Source organism: Anomaloglossus baeobatrachus, chromosome 2 (genome assembly GCF_048569485.1).
Source record: "Anomaloglossus baeobatrachus isolate aAnoBae1 chromosome 2, aAnoBae1.hap1, whole genome shotgun sequence".
NCBI lineage: Eukaryota > Metazoa > Chordata > Amphibia > Anura > Aromobatidae > Anomaloglossus > Anomaloglossus baeobatrachus.
In genome coordinates this window covers 175,696,048-175,714,134 of record NC_134354.1, presented here as the reverse complement: position 1 = coordinate 175,714,134, position 18,087 = coordinate 175,696,048, and the positions used below count along the sequence as shown (strand labels likewise).

General features: G+C 42.1%; 1 protein-coding gene across 3 annotated transcripts in view; it reads left to right on the top strand.

Moving 5' to 3' along the window:
* The window catches only part of MID1 (midline 1), a 637,342-nt gene that overhangs the window by 204,280 nt on the left and 414,975 nt on the right, over positions 1–18,087 (top strand). The window contains exon 1 of one of the 3 annotated variants that reach the window (XM_075335498.1): positions 17,414–17,491. The exons of the other annotated variants lie outside the window; for them this stretch is intronic. The gene's annotated coding sequence lies outside the window, so the exon portion shown is untranslated. Of the gene's footprint in view, positions 1–17,413; positions 17,492–18,087 lie in introns of those variants that run through there. 3 annotated transcript variants of the gene reach the window in all.

Sequence of the window (18,087 nt, the reverse complement as noted above, 5' to 3'; positions counted from 1 at the left end):
GATGGTAAAGTGGTTAGCTGGGTCCCAGATTAAATACACAGCAAAAAGTGAGAAGCAGGTAATTGTTCAGCCTCAGTATCAGGAGGGCTGCACCCCCAACTTGCATTAAAGCAAGATAACAGACAAAAAAAAACAAAAAACTGAGCTGTGACAAATGTTCAATAAACATGCAACATTACAAGCATGTGAATTGCAGCCTCAAGACTAGAAAAAAACCAAGGAGAAAATTGTAGAAAAAATACCCTGACTATAAATAAATAAATTGCAAGTGCTTAATAAACAGGGTACTTAGTATATAGATTTTTGCAAAAAGGTAAGAAGCTGTCTCACCTCGTCACGGTGTACCCATCTGAGACAGTCCCTAACCTACTAAAGTTAAAAACATATTCTGTACCTGACTAGTGTCATGTCAAAACTTCAATATGGATGGTAAAGTGGTTAGCTGGGTCCCAGATTAAATACACAGCAAAAAGTGAGAAGCAGGTAATTGTTCAGCCTCAGTATCAGGAGGGCTGCACCCCCAACTTGCATTAAAGCAAGATAACAGACAAAAAAAAACAAAAAACTGAGCTGTGACAAATATTCTATACATTATATAATGCTGCTGACATTGAGCCACTGTTAGTGATAAGCGAATGTATTTATCACTATTCGCTACTCACACGTGTTTTGATTACAAAATCTTCATCAGGGGAAGGGGAAGATTTCGTAATCGAAACACGTGTCGGGTACTTGGCACCAGCACTAGCAGGAGGAGATGCCAATTGGTATGTTTATATTCCATAGTTCTCTTAACTGGCACTTGATTTCTTACATAATATGATTATTTATTTCACCATATATTGTCATTATATGTCTCTTTAGCATTGGGGTTATATGTTATTATAATACTACTTGTTGACTTAATCCCCTGGTGTGTTTTTTGACATTTGACTACATTAGTTGGTGTTTTGGTGGTAATCTTTCTTCTCTTCCTTGCTTTGTGTTGTGGTTATCAAACACTATTTCTGTACTTGGCCTGTCTATTTTAAATATTTAATAAAATTATATTTATTGGCTATTTGCATTGCTTTCTTTTGGTCATCACTATTATATATGGTGCAATTAGCCTGGGTGGATTATATGTCCACAATTACTATCATGCATGGGGTGTTTATATTTTATATTTAATAATTAATTTACCACTGTTGTTTTGGCATCCTTGGTTATATTTGTTATATAGTGAGTAAAGGTGTATTCGCCTTGCTATATTCAGATGTCCTGCCTTGCATGTTTGGCGCCTGATTTTCAGCCACTAAACATGCTGGGCTTCTTAACCAATCACAGTAACGTCACAGCCATCTTGGTTATGGCATTACTGTGATTGGCTGGCCATGCAGCATCTTAATGTATAGAAAAGCCCTTCCGCAGCCCTTTTGCGCACAATACATTGCCAGTGTCTCTCCAAGCACTTCATACTCACCAATCACACTGCTCCCGCTGCCTTTCATTCTTCTTCTCTACCCGCTCATTAGCCTTATTACATATTCACTGCTTCTCCCGACCACCGACGTCTGTGATTGGTTGCAGTCAGACTCACCCCCACGCTGAGTGACAGCTGTCTGACTGCAACCAACCACAGCTGCTGGTGGGCAGATCTATATCATACAGTAAGATAAATAAATAATTAAAAAAATGACGTGCAGTACCCCTAATTCTAATATCCAGCAAGGAGCACACCAGCCTAAAAATATCAGCCAGCCGTCGCCCGGAATTGCCACATCCATTAGATGTGACAATCCTGGCACTTTACCTCATTCATCCCAATTACCCTGATGCAGTGACAGTCGGGATAATGAGGGGTTAATAACAGCGCACAGCTGTCATCAAGCCTAGAATTAGTGATCGGAAAGGGTCTTCTATGAGACCCCCATCACTAATCCTATAAGTAAAAAGAAATACATATACACTGAGAAAAATCCTTTATTTGGAATGAAATACAAAACCACCCTCTTTCACCACTTTATTAACTCCAAAACACCCAAGTTCGACGTAATCCACACGAGGTCCCACGATGGTCCTGGCTCTGCTACATCTGAGCCTGGAGAGACCGAAAACATGTCTGATCTCTCCAGGCTTCGGGAAACACTGACAAGAAGGACCCGACTGGTAGCAGTGACATCACTCAGTTCATCGGAGGTCATACCCGGGTTCCCACAGTATGATCTCTGGTGACCTGAAGCACTCTGGCCTAAAGTGCGAGGTCGTGTCCCGCACACCGCCATTACTTTAATAGTGGCAGTGCCGACATGGAGGTGCAGGCTGCCCTGCACTCCCTGTATGGCATTGTCAGTGTTAAAGTGCAGGGTCATGTATCGCACCACGCCAGTACTTTAACAGTGGCAGTGCCGACATGGAGGTGCTAGACATGACCCCACACTTTAACCCTAACATTGCCATCTGTGAGAAAGGGGCAGCCCGCACCTCCATGCTGGCACTGCCACTGTTAAGGTACTGGCGGGGTGCGAGACATGACCCCGCACTTTAGGCCAGAGTGCTTGTATGTATGAGCTTAAAGAAGGGGTGCAGTGAATATGTAATGAGGCTAATGATAATGAGCGGTAGGGAAGAAGAATGAGAGGCAGCGGGAGCAGTCTAACAGCCGCATCGGTGATTGGTGAGTATGAAGAGCTTGGAGAGAGAGACAGAGAGAGAGAATAAGTGGCGTAATACTGTGATATCCTCATTCCCAAAAACCATATGTGAGTCAGAAATGCATGCAGGCATATTCTCCCCCGGCTCTTCTCATTCAGTTTCATCACTTTCCCATCACTTTCGGCCTTTTCCTCAGGCCCCTAGAGCTCTTTGTTGGGTCCAGCAGAAAATTACTCGCATTTCCCATTGACGTGCATTGTACTTGAGGGTGGAAGGAATAGAATCCAGCAGCACGTCCAGCATGTTGGATGTACTGCTAGATTCTATTCCTTCCACCCTGTTGCTACTCACTCCTGAACACAGAGCCCACCTCCTTGCACCGTCCCGAGCTGAGGAACCAAGGACATTCATTCGGATGAGCTGAAAAAAATCCTTTTTGTTTCGTGCATTGTACTCGCTATTCGGAACGAATGCATGAATAGTACAAAGTGCTCCTTACGAGTACAGTGATTACAAATATTACGGTACTCGCTCATCTCTAGCCATTGTATGATTCACCATTGACCACATTAGGAAGTAATTTATAAGTAATGCTTTGTATCCCAAGCCCGGACAACCCCTTTAAGCCTTATGTATATATATTTCTACAGGAAAAGTAATCCCTATGGCTAACTAGAAATGTTTATTGTAAAATACATATAGAGAGTAATTTCCTTGTTATTTTTAGAGTTAAATATTTTACGCGGAAGATATGAGTCAATGCTCGACTATGTTTTGTTTTATCATCAGTCACAAATCATTTATTTTCCAAGTCCTGTCTTGTTTTCTTTTATTTCTCACAAATTTGCTATTGCGGAATCCAAAATTATGGGTGTGTATGAAGATATATATTGTATAATGACAGTAAATGTATTCTTTTCTATGCATTAATTATTTTACATATTATTAAAATGATAAAATCCATAGATCTGTTAGCCCGACCACCAACTGATGCGCTGGTGTGGCCATATGAAATAACAGTTAAAACCTTACTCTGCCAATTATATGAAAGCTAAACAGCTACTTTTTCCTTTCTATGTAACAAATGTTTCTAAAGGCAAACATATGACCCAAGTATAGTTATGTCTCATGAATGTCATCAATGCCAACCATAACTGAAAAGGCTCGATGATAAGGGAATTGAAAACAAAGCAGAGATTTATCTTCTTTTCATACAACACATAGTTATCCCTTTGTGACAATTAATGATCATTATACAGTAAGTTTTTTCTAAAGGCCCAGTAACACACAACGACTTACCAGCGATCCCGAAAACGATGCGACCTGATAGGGATCGTAGGTAAGTCACTGGGAGGTCGCAGGTGAGATGTCACACAGTCAGATCTTACCAGCGATGCAGGAACAATACAGGTCGCAGTAGCGACCTGTATAACGATCTCAGCGGTCACTGTGACCCTGTCACATAGTGTCAAACACAGCGATGTGTCCTGCCCAGCAGGACATCGCCTTTGAAGAAAATGGCCTGGACCATTCTGCAACGACCGGCGAACTCACAGCAGGGGCCTGATCGCTGGTAGATGTCACACATAACAAGATCGCTAACGGGATCGCTACTGCATCACGGAAACCGCAATCTCGCTAGCGATCTCATTATGTGTGACGGTACCTTAAGTACTGTTTTACATTAATATAAAGGTGGCAGAAAATCCAAGACCAAGTTTTACGTCACTACACTACAGATATTCCCCTCTGTTTGTTAAGGCCTATTTAGACCTAATTGGACAAGCTGATAATAGGGAATACACTTTCCATCACCCAACAAATTAGCAAAGTTCTGATTGATTAGATTGTACAGGCCGGCAATAAAATCAAAATTGTCAGCTGGAGATGTTCTGCCCATAATGATGATATTCTATGTGCACAGAATATCATGATCATTCTGAGCATATAGGATTCACGGCCTGCATAAAAAGACCATTAAACCACCGCCAATTGTATTGTGAATAGCAAATAGTCAATCATTTCATGGTTGGGGTCAGCAAGTGTAACTAGGCTTAAACCTTAGGGGTACTTCTCACATAGCGAGATTGCTAGCGAGATCGCTGCTGAGTCACAGGTTTTGTGACGTACCAGTGACCTCATCAGCGATCTCACTGTGTGTGTGTGACACTAAGCAGCGACTTGGCCCCTGCTGTGAAATCGCTGATTGTTACACATTGTTCTGGTTCATTTTTTGCTCGTTGGTCTCCTGCTGTGCAGCACACATTGACGTGTTTGACGGCGGGAGACCAACGAGCACCGACTCTGTGTAAGCAGCGTATGCTGGTAACCAGGGTAAATATTGGGTAACTAAGCAAACTGCTTTGCTTAGTAACCCGATATTTTTTGGTCGTCGGGCTCCCGCAGGGCAGCACGCATCGGTGTGTTTGACACCTTACCCAACGACCTCCTTCGCGATTCACATAGGTGTGCATCTTCGTTGTTTTCCGCACCCTCTCTGTTCCGATTGGTGATCACTACTGCGTTTGGATTGGCCACTTCTATCCTCTGTTCTGGCTTGTAGATCGCAGTACATTTTAGAGGGCTGAATTCACTTGTCCGGGACTGTGTGTAGCAGCAGATCGTAATACAGTCCATTCTGAATCGGGACTGTAGGATGGACAAGGATGGAGAAGGATGGAAGCGCTATTATGTTGCCTTCTCTAAAGGCAAGGCCGCCCAGTCACAACGCAGTTACGACCACCAATCGGATCAGAGGAGGCATGGAAGAGGCAATGTAGATGCACGCCTATGTTACTAATCAAGATTTGAATTGAGTTATGTGACAGGGTCCCAGCGACCTCCATATCGTTCCTGCATTGTTGGGAAGATCTGACTGTTTGACATCTCACTAGCGACCCTGTAGCGACGTACCAGCGATCCTGACCAGGTCGTATTGTGGTCGGAATCACTGGTACGTCGTTTAGTGTGACAGTACCTTTAGGCCAGGATCACATGAGAGTATAAAAAAAATGGGTCCCATTCTCATCCACAAAAGTGGGATGATTTTTTTTTACCACTTATCATCCATGTTTTTACTGAGAAGTTATTAACATTTTACAGGACATGCTGCGATTTTTATCTCAAGCTGTCTACAGCTGAGGAAAAAAAATGTAGATCTACCCTACTTTATTGAATAACATTGGTCCGTGAGCAATCCTTTTTCTATTGGATTGCACTTGTCCGATTTATACACTCCTGTGATAAATATACATATACGCTCCTCCTAAGGGTACATGCCCATGATCAGGGATCATAGCGTTTTGTACACAGCATGTTTCAGCTGTGTCTAAAACGCTTCATTGAACAGTACAAGCACAGTGGATGGGATTTATAGAAATTCCATTTCCACTGTGCGTGTAATGCCTGCAACATAAACCGACCTGCGGTGTGGCTCTCTGAGCCGCAAGGATGTCAATTCTTTCCTGCGGAGTCACAAGCATTCTCCGCAGGGAGAACACAGCAAAAGACCACAACTGCCCGAACCCGGATCGTGGGCAGGAGCAGCTGTACTCTCATACGGAGGAGACTCACAGCACCACAGGTCAGGACCCTCAACGTCTAGGACGCAGCGGGTCCGGATCATGGGCTCGTACCCTAACAAAGATAGTGATAGATTATCCCTGTGCAGGTTAACACCATGTATGAAATACAACCCAATTGCTAGACCCTATAAATCAGTTACAATTTTTATGGAAACACATAAGATATTACTCAATTACTTATCCTATGGAAAATGTAGCAATATACAATTTCAATTGAAATAAGTGCATTCCCTGAGAACGAGAGCTGTTCTGTGCAGCTTTGGCTAATAGATGAGGGTCTTTAACATTGTACAGTAAATTTTCTAATCTACACCAGCTCTTTAAGCAATGTATAGACTGAAGACTGTGACAGTAATTCTTACTCAGTCTTACATGTCATTTTTTATTTAACGCCTGTCCATTTAGCAGCTTTTTCATTCAGGAAATTGTGTTAAGACATCATCAAAAATCTGCTTCTGACATGGTCTCTAAGTGTTTAGGTTAGGTATGCACAAACTTCTTGTTAAGCCCATGTTTCCCACTAACTAAATTATCATTGTATTGACATCTCGGGATGAGCAGAAGTGGGGGAAGTGGTGATGTCATGCTGTGCATTGTCTTCAGACAGACCCATCCATCAAACCGTCACCTTAGGTTTCCTATCAGGGTCACCAAGGAATAGATTGGCTTGTGTTGGCTATATTTTAATACTTGATCAGCTGTGACTCTCTGCAGCCATCACTCCCACATGTAAAGGACAATTACATGTTGGAGGCAATGTGAACCTGAGCCCTTACGGAACACACCCGTCCTACCACTATTGGAAGAGCCAGGCAATCTAATAGCGGTGAACTTCCCTTGGCTGCTCCATTTATTAATGATATTAAGAGGTAAGACTTATTTGGGGTGTTTATGTTATAGGATTGAAGTCATGACTGCATACTAACATAACACTTCATTTCCATTCATGTTCATTTCTTGTGGGGATGTGAGACAATTTCAGCTTTGCAGCCAAACGCATTCCGCACACCTTTACTTATACTCCTGTGGCACATTTTGAACTCTGACAAATATGGAATATCGTGATTGTATAAAAACATATTTTATTTTTGTAATTTTTAAACATTTCTTTGTTATGTACTCACTATGGTCAAGAGAGACCTATGTATCTGTAAAATGAGTAGATGCGATGATCTCTCAGCAGAACTCGTCACAAACACTGCAGGTCAAAGTCGAAGTCAATAAGTATATCAGAAGGTTGGTGATATCGTTATTGATATTTATCTCTACCTCAATTTAAAAGAAATATAAGAGCTGATTCCATTTCTTTCGAGGTCAAAGGGCATCTAAATCATGGAGGCAGCATGCGATGATAAGAAGAAAATATTCTCATGTCACCCAAATCGAATGGGGCACCAGGATCTCCTGACCTAACAGGTTTACGTTGTGATAGTATCAAGCAGAACCTATAGAATCCAATTTTATCTTTGCTCTTGCGTTACGTCCTATGCCTTACCATAGAGGTGGGGTTTTTTTACATTGCATTCCTTTTTTGTAGATTATATCATGAACGAGTCAGTGACCTGGTTTCTCTGGATAAGAAATTTGACTGTACATACAATGCAAAGTATGAAACCCTTCTAAAGGAATTATCGGAAGAAATTGAGCTTACATTACAAGAAACATAAGGTGTAATAATTAGTGATGGGCGAATAGTAACTATTCGTGTTCGGATTATTCATACAGAATCCCAAAGTACTATTCCAGTATTCATGACGAATAACGAACCTAATGGGAAATCATTGGGGAACCTGAGCTTTATTCTTGTGATGAATACTGGAAAAGTATCCGATATTCGGTTAGCATCATCAGAACATCTGAACACACATAGTTACTATTCACCCATCACTAGTAACATTCAATAGTTGATTCCCTGATATAGATATTACATTTTCACTATAATAAACGACCTTTGATGCAGTATTTTTGTTGCACAATTATTTTTTCATTACTATACTATTCTACACCATTAGATTTTATGGAATTTTCACAGCATAATTATGTCTAATGTGACAAAACATCATTTTTGCCTCCTTAAAGGGAATCTGTTATCTGAGAACAGCATAATGTAGAGACAGAGACCCTGATTCCAGCGATATGTCACTTACTGAGCTGTTTGCTGTCATTTTGATAAAATAAATGGGATTTTTTGCTGCAGATCTAGCAGTTATACAGAGATCATGAATATGCTCGATTACCTGTCATCACGCCAAGAAGTCCTGTAATGATAATCTGCTGCTGATTAATCAGTGATTTTATCAAAACTACATTAAGCAGCCCAGTAAGTGACACTGCTGGAATTAGGATCTCTGCCCCTACATTATACTACTCTCAGATTAGGTGGCAAAAACCTGGTGATAGATTCCCTTTAGTAATGCCAATACGATTTTTAACAATTATTAACCCCCTCACGACCGAGGACATAAGGGTACATCCTAAACCATGAAGAGCTGATCATCATTGGCTGCTGTGGTGAGCGGGTGCTGATCCCCGCACATGTCTGCTGATTTGTACAGCAAACATGTGTGTCTTGCAGGCAAAGGTGGATCCACGATCCACCCGTGCCTGTTAACCCTTTAAATCGCGCTGTTAAAATGTGACTGCGTGATTTAAATAGCCGCAGTGGGTAATGCGCATTAACCCACCGCCATCGGAGGCCCCGCGATGTGATCACGGGGAGCCGATGGTTGCCATGGTAGCACAGGGTCAGGATGACTCCTGTTGCTATCATGACTCACTTCCTGTTACAGCCAGCAGAGCGCTGGCTGTAACAGAAGATGAGCATTTCTGCTTATCTCAGCTGTGAAGCTCTGATTTACAGAAATGAATGAGCGTTCAGACTGCTGATCCTTATAGTCCCCTAGGGTGACTAGTAAAATAAAAAACGTAAAAAAATGTTTTAAGGACTTAAAAAAATAAAAATACCTAAAAGTTCACATCACCCCCCCATTCGCCCCATTAAAAATGAAAGGGTTAAAAAAAAATATATACAAACATTTGGTATCGCCGAGTTCAGAAATGCCCGATTTATCAAAATATAAAATCAATTAATCTGATCTGTAAAGAGTGTAGTGGTAAAACAATTACAAAACCAAAATGTTTTTTGGTCTTCACTATTAAATTTGTGCAAAATGCAATAGATGATGAAAACATAGCATCTGCACAAAATTGGTACCATTAAAAACATCAGCTCAAGACTCAAAAAAATAAGCTATGAATGAGCCCCTTATCCCAAAAAATAAGAATGTTATGGGTCGTGGAAAATGGCGCAAAAAGGGCACCACATTTTTAGAGAAACTTCTGAATTTTTTAACCCCTTAGACAAAAAAAACCCTATACATCTTTGATGTTTACGAACTCATACTAACCTGAGGCATCACACCGACACATCAGTTTTACCATATAGTGAAAACCGGTGAATAAAATGAAAATGCCCCCAAAACTTTCGTGCAATTGCACTTTTTTTGCAATTTTTACCACTCTTGGAATTATTTTTCCATTTTCCAGTACACTATATGGTAAAATGTATGGTTTCATTTAAAAGTACAACCCCTCCCACAAAAAACAAGCCCTCATATAGCAAGATTGACAGAAGAATAAAAAAGTTACACCTCTCGAAATAAGGGAAGCAAAAAGCAAAAACAAAAAATGGAAAATCGCCTGGGTGTGAAAGGGTTAAAAACACCAACTAGAAAAAAACAAACCCTTAATAAACCCATAGAGAATTCTTTTATTTATGTACTTAGCAAAGCAATCATTTTGACACCCAAGGTCCCACACCACACTCATCCCACATTTTATAGCCAGTAATGGAAGAAATGAGGAACATCAAGGTCACTAAAAAATCTCTACTATTTGTTTCAGGAAGTTGTGGAAAATCCTGCAGACTGTCAGACTGTGATCAAGTTTTATTCATAGGTCTAAGGGCTGGGTCACACTAAGCGACAGCGACAACGAGGTCGCTGTTACGTCACCATTTTCTGTGACGTAACAGCGACCTTGTAAGCCGCTGTTATGATCGCTGCTTAGCTGTCAAACACAGCAGCCGAAGCAGCGATCATAACCACGAGAACAGGGAGCCGCGCACACTGCTTAGCGCTGGCTCCTTGCTCTCCTAGCTACAGTACACATCGGGTTAATTAACCCGATGTGTACTGCAGCTACATGTGCAGAGAGCAGGGAGCCGCGCACACTGCTTAGCGCTGGCTCCTTGCTCTCCTAGCTACAGTACACATCTGGTTAATTAACCCGATGTGTACTGCAGCTACATGTGCAGAGAGCCGGAGCCGGCAGCACAGGCAGCGTGAGAGCTGCGGAGGCTGGTAACTAAGGTAAATATCGGGTAACCACCTTGGTTACCCGATGTTTACCCTGGTTACAGCTTACCACAGCTGCCAGACGCCGGCTCCTGCTCCCTTCATTTCGTCGCTCTCTCGCTGTCACACACAGCGATCTGTGTGTCACAGCAGGAGAGCGGCTTTGAAGAAAACGAACCAGGGCTGTGTGTAACGAGCAGCGATCTCGCAGCAGGGGCCAGATCGCTGCTCAGTGTCACACACAGCGAGATCGCTAATGAGGTCACTGTTGCGTCACCAAAACCGTGCCGTAGCAGTGATTTCGGTAGCGATCTCGCTATGTGTGAAGCACCCCTAATACTCTTTCCTGATTGGATAATTTTTCCATTGGGATCCATGTCAAGTCTACATCCCAAACCAAACTGTATGTAAAGTCCGGCTGAACCCACAGAACCGAATTTCCACGGGTCAAAATAATCTGTATAATTTATTGGAGATTAAAAAAAAATCACATATGTCTTACATTTTTTTTAAGGACAAAACAAAAAAGTTCTCTATTTTTATGGACTGTCCTCGAATTTATGGATGGTTTAAAACCCTGTTGCCTAGTGATATTTATGGGTCAGGCTGGATGGCCATAGATCTCTACTGGGGAACCAACCCTAGGGGCACATGACTATGCCCCAAGACTTAGGACATCCTTGCTGCAGAGGCATGGTGAGTTCTATGGAACATCTGAACCACTCCTCCCTTGCTTCTCGATTTGTGTGGGATATACCAGTGTAGATGGCAACAGTATTGTGTCCATCCCATTTCCGAGAACAAGTAGCAGAGAAGAGGGGCAGCACTTCCACAGCAGTTCCCATGCTTCTGTGGTGGCCATTTTGGAATTATGGGTGGGCAGCAATCTCAGAGATGGAGACGGAGACACCAGTAGCAGAAAGGAGAACAGTAAAGGGAACCTGTCAGGCCCAATATGCACATAGCAGTCTGAGGTAAACTGAGCGTAGCTAAGTTTGAAAGTTGACCCTATTGCACCTTTTCTCTCCCATTTAGTAAGACCTCATGTTGTGACACGGCTTTCTGACGATTCTACTGCCATCTGGTGGGCTTGACTAGTATTACCTCTGCTAGGGAATTCCCTGCTCATACGTTTCCTCCACTTTTACGCCCCCTAGTGGTTTACCAGCTAACTACCTTCTCAGATAGTTTCAGGAATCCTCTCAGTCCCACATTACTGCGCTGTACTGCTATTGTACATCTTAGAGTACAGCATGACAGGATGCTCTCACTCACCTCTCTGCTTCCATCGCATCTGACTCCTGGACTTCAGCTCAGTGCGCATGATCCCGGACTTCCAGTTATGCGCACTACATGAGTTTGAAGCCATGACGCATATACCTGGCTTCATAGTGCGCATGACCGAAACTTCCAGCATTGGGCCACGATGGCAGCTGAGAGGTAAGATCATCCTCTGACGCTGCACATTCATTAGCATGTTAGCACATCCACAGGGGCCCATAGGAACATGATAACATGCTAATGTAGCCAACTAGCTAGGGGAACTAACGCCCAGGTGACTAGTCCCCTCACTCATTAGCATACAATAAAACATCTTTAGAAATACTTTTTCTAAAGATCTCTTTATCTATGCTAGTGTATACAGGGACGGTTAGGCAGGGACTAGCAATATGCACCCAGAACTGCTCGTGGTTCTGGGTGCATATTGGACCTGACAGGTTCCCTTTAAGTACAATGAGTTCCATAACAAATGTACAGTCCCATTTAGTATGGTGGGTGAAAGGTTTCTTTACAGAGCAACATGGGAAAACCGTACTATTCTTTCCCACAGTCTGTCTGGTATTGCAGTTCAGCACCATTAACGTGAACAAACAGAAGTTGCAAACATGACACATCCCATGAACAAAACAGCACAAATCTGAAAACAAGGTAAAAATGCCAAAAACAATGTTGCTGTACATTTTAAAATAAAATATGATCTAAAATAGCATCTAAATGCAAACTTTTCAGAAAAAAAGCACTTGTAAAGAGTGAGGTTATTAAGCGATTATATCAGGCAATTCTCTTCTATAATGTTTAAATTGGCTTTAGACAGGCCGTCCTGTTCTGCACTACTCTGGATTCGAGGTAGAACAATAACGGCCACGGATTTTTAGTGTTGAAAGATGTGCGATATACATTTTATACCGATGTTGTGCGGTAATGATAATATTCTCACACTGTATGCCCAGAATAATAACCACAGAAACATCTCAACAAGACAAATGATTTCATCTTTATTAGACAGCGACTAAACTCGCATCCTCGGTTATTAACTCCCACGAACACATCTCTCCGACTGAATTCCAAAGCCTGAAAATCACAATTGTATGGCTTATTGTTTGTTTCTTTCTTCTTCAGCTTTAACAATTCATCTAATGTTTCATTCCCCAAAAGTAGAAAAGTTCTCTTCTTTTTGTATTGTTTCGTTCATTGTGATACACCAGCTGCTAGCGAAGCATACAAACAAGTATTGAAAGCTGACCTCGCTGTAAATTCCACGTCTACGAGGTGGAAACTGCTGTTTGAAAATGACACTCCTCTATCCAACTGAAACGAGGTATTGTGTTCCATGGATCCTGGAAAATAAACTCTGTCTGTAATATTAATTGTACCTGCAGGTCAAGCAAGATTCATGTACAATGGCGGGCAATTTAGCTTTTATTGAGCACGTTCCATTAAATTTTGTATTTATTTATTTCATTATTTATTATTGTGCTAGATAACATATTTGTCAGTTCTATACTTAATTCAATTGCATTATTCTTCCTTTTCCCCGTGTGGCTTATTTAGTTGTGAAAACAGCAGAGGACCAGAAGAAACTTCTCACAAGTAGAAAATACCTCAGTCAGTGTTTCTCTGGTCAGATATGAAATAAAAAAAAAACAAAGCCACAGAAAAAAGGAATTACCCCCCCAAATTTAGCAGTTTGCGACAAACCACACTGATAAAGGTGGAGGTAGCACAGGGGCAAAATACCGATGAGACAACCACTCACAACCTACCGCTTCATGGAGGAAGTGGCTGCTTAGTATTGAGATTGCACACATGCAGGGCTTGTATACGCGCTGATCACACACATGTGGGTGCACAGTGTCTGAATTAGGCTTTGTTCACACTAGAAAAAGGATTTTTCTCAAGAAATTTCTTGAGTCTGAAAGATTACCACACTTGCGGTCAAAAACCGCACCGAAAACCGCATGCGTTTTTACCGCGGTTTTGTGCATTTTTGATGCGTTTTTGGTGTGGTTTTTGTGCGTTTTTTCCGCAGGTTGGTCCCTGCGGTTTTTTACCATTATCTATGACAAAAACCACAGGTACCTGCAGAAAAGAAGTGACATGTTCATTCTTTTCTCAAGAAGTTCTACAGAAAGAATGTTCTTGAGAAAAAACCACAGTGTGCGCACAGCTATTTTTTTTTCATGGGTTTTGCTGGGGAATGTCTGCAGAAAGGTTACAACCATTTCTGCAGCAAAACCGCAAAAAAACGCGGGTAAAACCGTAGTGTGTGAACAAGGCCTTACAGCCTGTTAGTGACACCCATACTATTCGATTAGGCAGGCTGCCCAGCACTATATAACTACGGGCGGCAAGGTAGCTCAGTGGTTAGCACTACAGTCTTGCAGAGCTGGGGTCCTGGGTTCAAATCCCACCAAGGAAAACATCTGAAAGGAGTTTGTATGTTCTCCCTGTGTTAGGTGGGTTTCCTCCCACACTCCAAAGACATACTCATAGGGAACCTAGATTGTGAACCTCAATGGGAACAGTGATGCTGATGTATCTAAAGCACTGTGGAATTAATGGCGCTATATAAGTGAAAAAATATTATATTATTATAACTGCGCCTCACCGGGACAGATACTCTGGTTTGAAAGGCCAACATAAATGGGCTTGGCCGTATCCAGCATGAAAATAAATATAACAAGCAAAGAATATATGCAATATATGAGGTTGATATGGCTGAAATGCATAATACATACATATATATTACAAATATCACCCTATATATATGTATATACAGTATATATATATTATTATTATTATTACAGTATATATATAATATATATACAATATATATATATATATATATATATAAATATTCACCTAATTGTCCTGATTTTTTCCTAACGGCTGATGTTGGGTATAGAGAACAATCTTTTCAATGACACTGATCCTTTTGTTCTCACAGAAGATAAGCACCAGCAGAGGCATCATGTCCTCTTCTCATTGAGAATGTATCCACACTTGGTTGTGTGAAGATTACATGTAATCAGAGGTAGGGAGGGGTGTCTGCTAGCTGAAAATTATCTAAACTATCTGCTGAATTACCTTCACTGCAGAGGCACAGTGGATTAACTGAAGTTGATGATACCTAAGCTTTTATTATTATAGCAATAATATATATCATTGTACAATACTTTACAAGAAACTCACTAATAAAATATAACTTAGATTGGTATGACTTACTACACGTTCTACTATCTACATAAATAATATTCCAAACATAAAATCTGGCCATACGACACTACATGCCAAGCAGTGGCATATGGCATCCATAAACCCCCCTGGAAAAAAAAGCATTTTGTGAAGACTGGGTTGTGGTGACCCATTGTTTAGTAATACACAGCAGACTTTGTTTTTCTAAATAGTAAAGGCTACTTTACACACTGCGATATCGGTCCCGATATCGCTAGTGTGGGTACCCGCCCCCATCTGTTGCGCGACACGGGCAAATCGCTGCCCGTGTCGCACAACAGCCGTCACACATACATACCTGTCTGGCGACGTCGCTGTGACGGGCGAACCGCCTCCTTTCTAAGGGGGCGGTCCGTGCGGCGTCACAGCGACGTCACTGAACCGCCGCCCAATAGCAGCGGAGGGACGGAGCTGAGCGGGACGTAACATCCCGCCCACCTCCTTCCTTCCTCATAGCGGCCGGGAGGCAGGTAAGGGGAGCTTCCTCGTTCCTGCGGCGTCACACGCAGCGATGTGTGCTGCCGCAGGAACGAGGAACAACCTCGTTACTGCTGCAGTAACGAGATTTGAGAATGGACCCCCATGTCGCCGATTAGCGATTTTGCACGTTTTTGCAACGATGCAAAATCGCTTATCGGTGTCACACGCAACGGCATCGCTAATGCGGCCGGATGTGCGTCACGAATTCCGTGACCCCAACGACTCCGCATTAGCGATGTCGCAGCGTGTAAAGCCCGCTTTAGACTAGTTTCACACTTGCGTTCAGCGGAGTCCGTCACTATGGAGAATAGCGCAGTCCGTTAACGCACTGCGCTATTCTCCATAGACTTGTATGGATGACGCACTGTAACGCAAGTGTCAGCGTTGCATCCGCCGGACGACGCAGCGTCAAAATAACGGGCGGAAGGAACGCAGCATGTAACTTTTTTTGAGCAGCGGAATCCTTTGGATTTCACTGCGCATGCTCTCTCTGGCTCCCTCCACCCGTAACCAGGGTACACATCGGGTAACCAAGGAACCCTGGTTACGTGTGCCGAGATCCCGACACTTCCCCGCTCAGCTCCGCCCCCTCCCCGCACTCCGTATGTATACACACACACAATCGCATGCACACACACACACTCTCACACTCACTCACCTGTCCCCCAGCGATGCAGTCCCCGCAGCACTGACGTCCTCAGCCATGGCCCTGCTCGGCTCCACCCACTTCGCACTCCGCCCCCCGCTCCCGCTCCCCGCACACATTGTCGGCGACTGAACGATCAGCTGATCACCCGGCGGCCGGCTACTGTGAGTGATCAGCTGATCACCCGACGGCCGGCTACTGTGAGTGATCAGCTGATCACCCGGCGGCGGACTACTGTTAGCGATCAGCTGATCGTTCACAATAGTCTGCCGACGGTAAAACTGTAAAAAAAAAAAAACGAATTGCGTTGTTTTGCAGCATCCGTTGCATCCGTTGTGCCACTATATGCAACACATCCGTTGCATCCGTTACACAACGCAATGCAACGGATGCCGTTCAACGCAAGTGTGAAACTAGCCTAAAATGGATATGGTATGCCCATGTATACCTGACAGGCAGATGCAACATCTGGACAACTGCTTTGGAATCCATCAGGTCAATAGAATTGTTTAGCCTATGTACCAGGAATATGGTGAACATACAATAAATGTGTACCAACACAGTCTAATCCGTCTGACACACAGAAATAGATACTATATTAGAAAAAAAGAAACATGGAAACATCAACACGGATTCAGTCTTGCTCTTTTTTGCTAATTGTGCTTTTCACATTTTAAAGCATATCTGCTGCATGTATTGTGTTATAGTACATGCAGGCTGCATTTATATTGTATGACAAATCACAAATAGAAATTATATCAGATTTCAAGAAGCGCTATGGCTGTGTGTCCATTGTTAACTTTAATAATTGTGCTATAATATTTAATATGAACTAAGACCTAATTGCTTTTATCAATGACAGCATGAAGAGCATGTATTTAGCTTTACATGATAAAATACCTACACGTCCTGAAAATCAGTCATACATATACCTTTTCCTTGTATATACAGTATGTGTGTGTGTGTCTATGTTGTTGTTTGGAACAAATGGTCTCTCTCTTTGTACTAAAAGGATTTCCATATTCTAATAGATGAATACATTGTGGAGATACTGGGACGGGCCCCAGAGACTTGTTTGTCTGCTGAAGTCATTTGGTGTGCCAGTGTGTACTCCGGTTTCCTAGTGAGGGATTAGGGACAGTGTCTTTTGTTGGATGAATGGGAGAGGATCTAGTAGAGATAAACTGGATGTCAACGGCAAGAGGACGCTCACTCACTGTCCCAGACTTTCACCGGAAGAAAATATTCATTTTGACGCGTTGATTGGCAAAAAATTGGTAAGAAAATTGATTTTTTTTTCTGTTAACTATGTCCCCACATGGGTGAGTCTGTATATTTTTGTTTTCTGAGATCACCTCTGTGGGAGAGTCTATTCTTGTTTATGGGAGCAGATGGCAATAAGCACAGTGTAAGTGCTGATTGTATCTATTGACGTGGCTATTCAAGGAGGACAATCAAAGTGTGCCTCACCCATCAGAATGTACATTATGTTATGTCAACCGCGGCCAAATAATAGTATAATAGTTCACAATACTAACAACAGTGTCACATACAGCAGTTATTTTAACTAATGAATATTGGTAACATTTTACAAGTAGTATAACATTTATTACATTCCATTTATATTATTATTTGCTTTTACTTATTTTGTTAGTAAGGATCTTTTCACACTGATCTGACTCCATAAACTTTAAAAGGTATCAACCATTGAGGACTCTCAGTTCTTTTAAACAATTTTTTTATCCATAAATTTTGTTATTACTAGATCACTGATGGTTATAAGGGATTTGTCTGATTCAAGTAGATCCCATTGGTTTGTCTTAGAATTGTTTATTTCTACTGAAAAGAGTAGTATAGGTCGCTGAACTTTCCC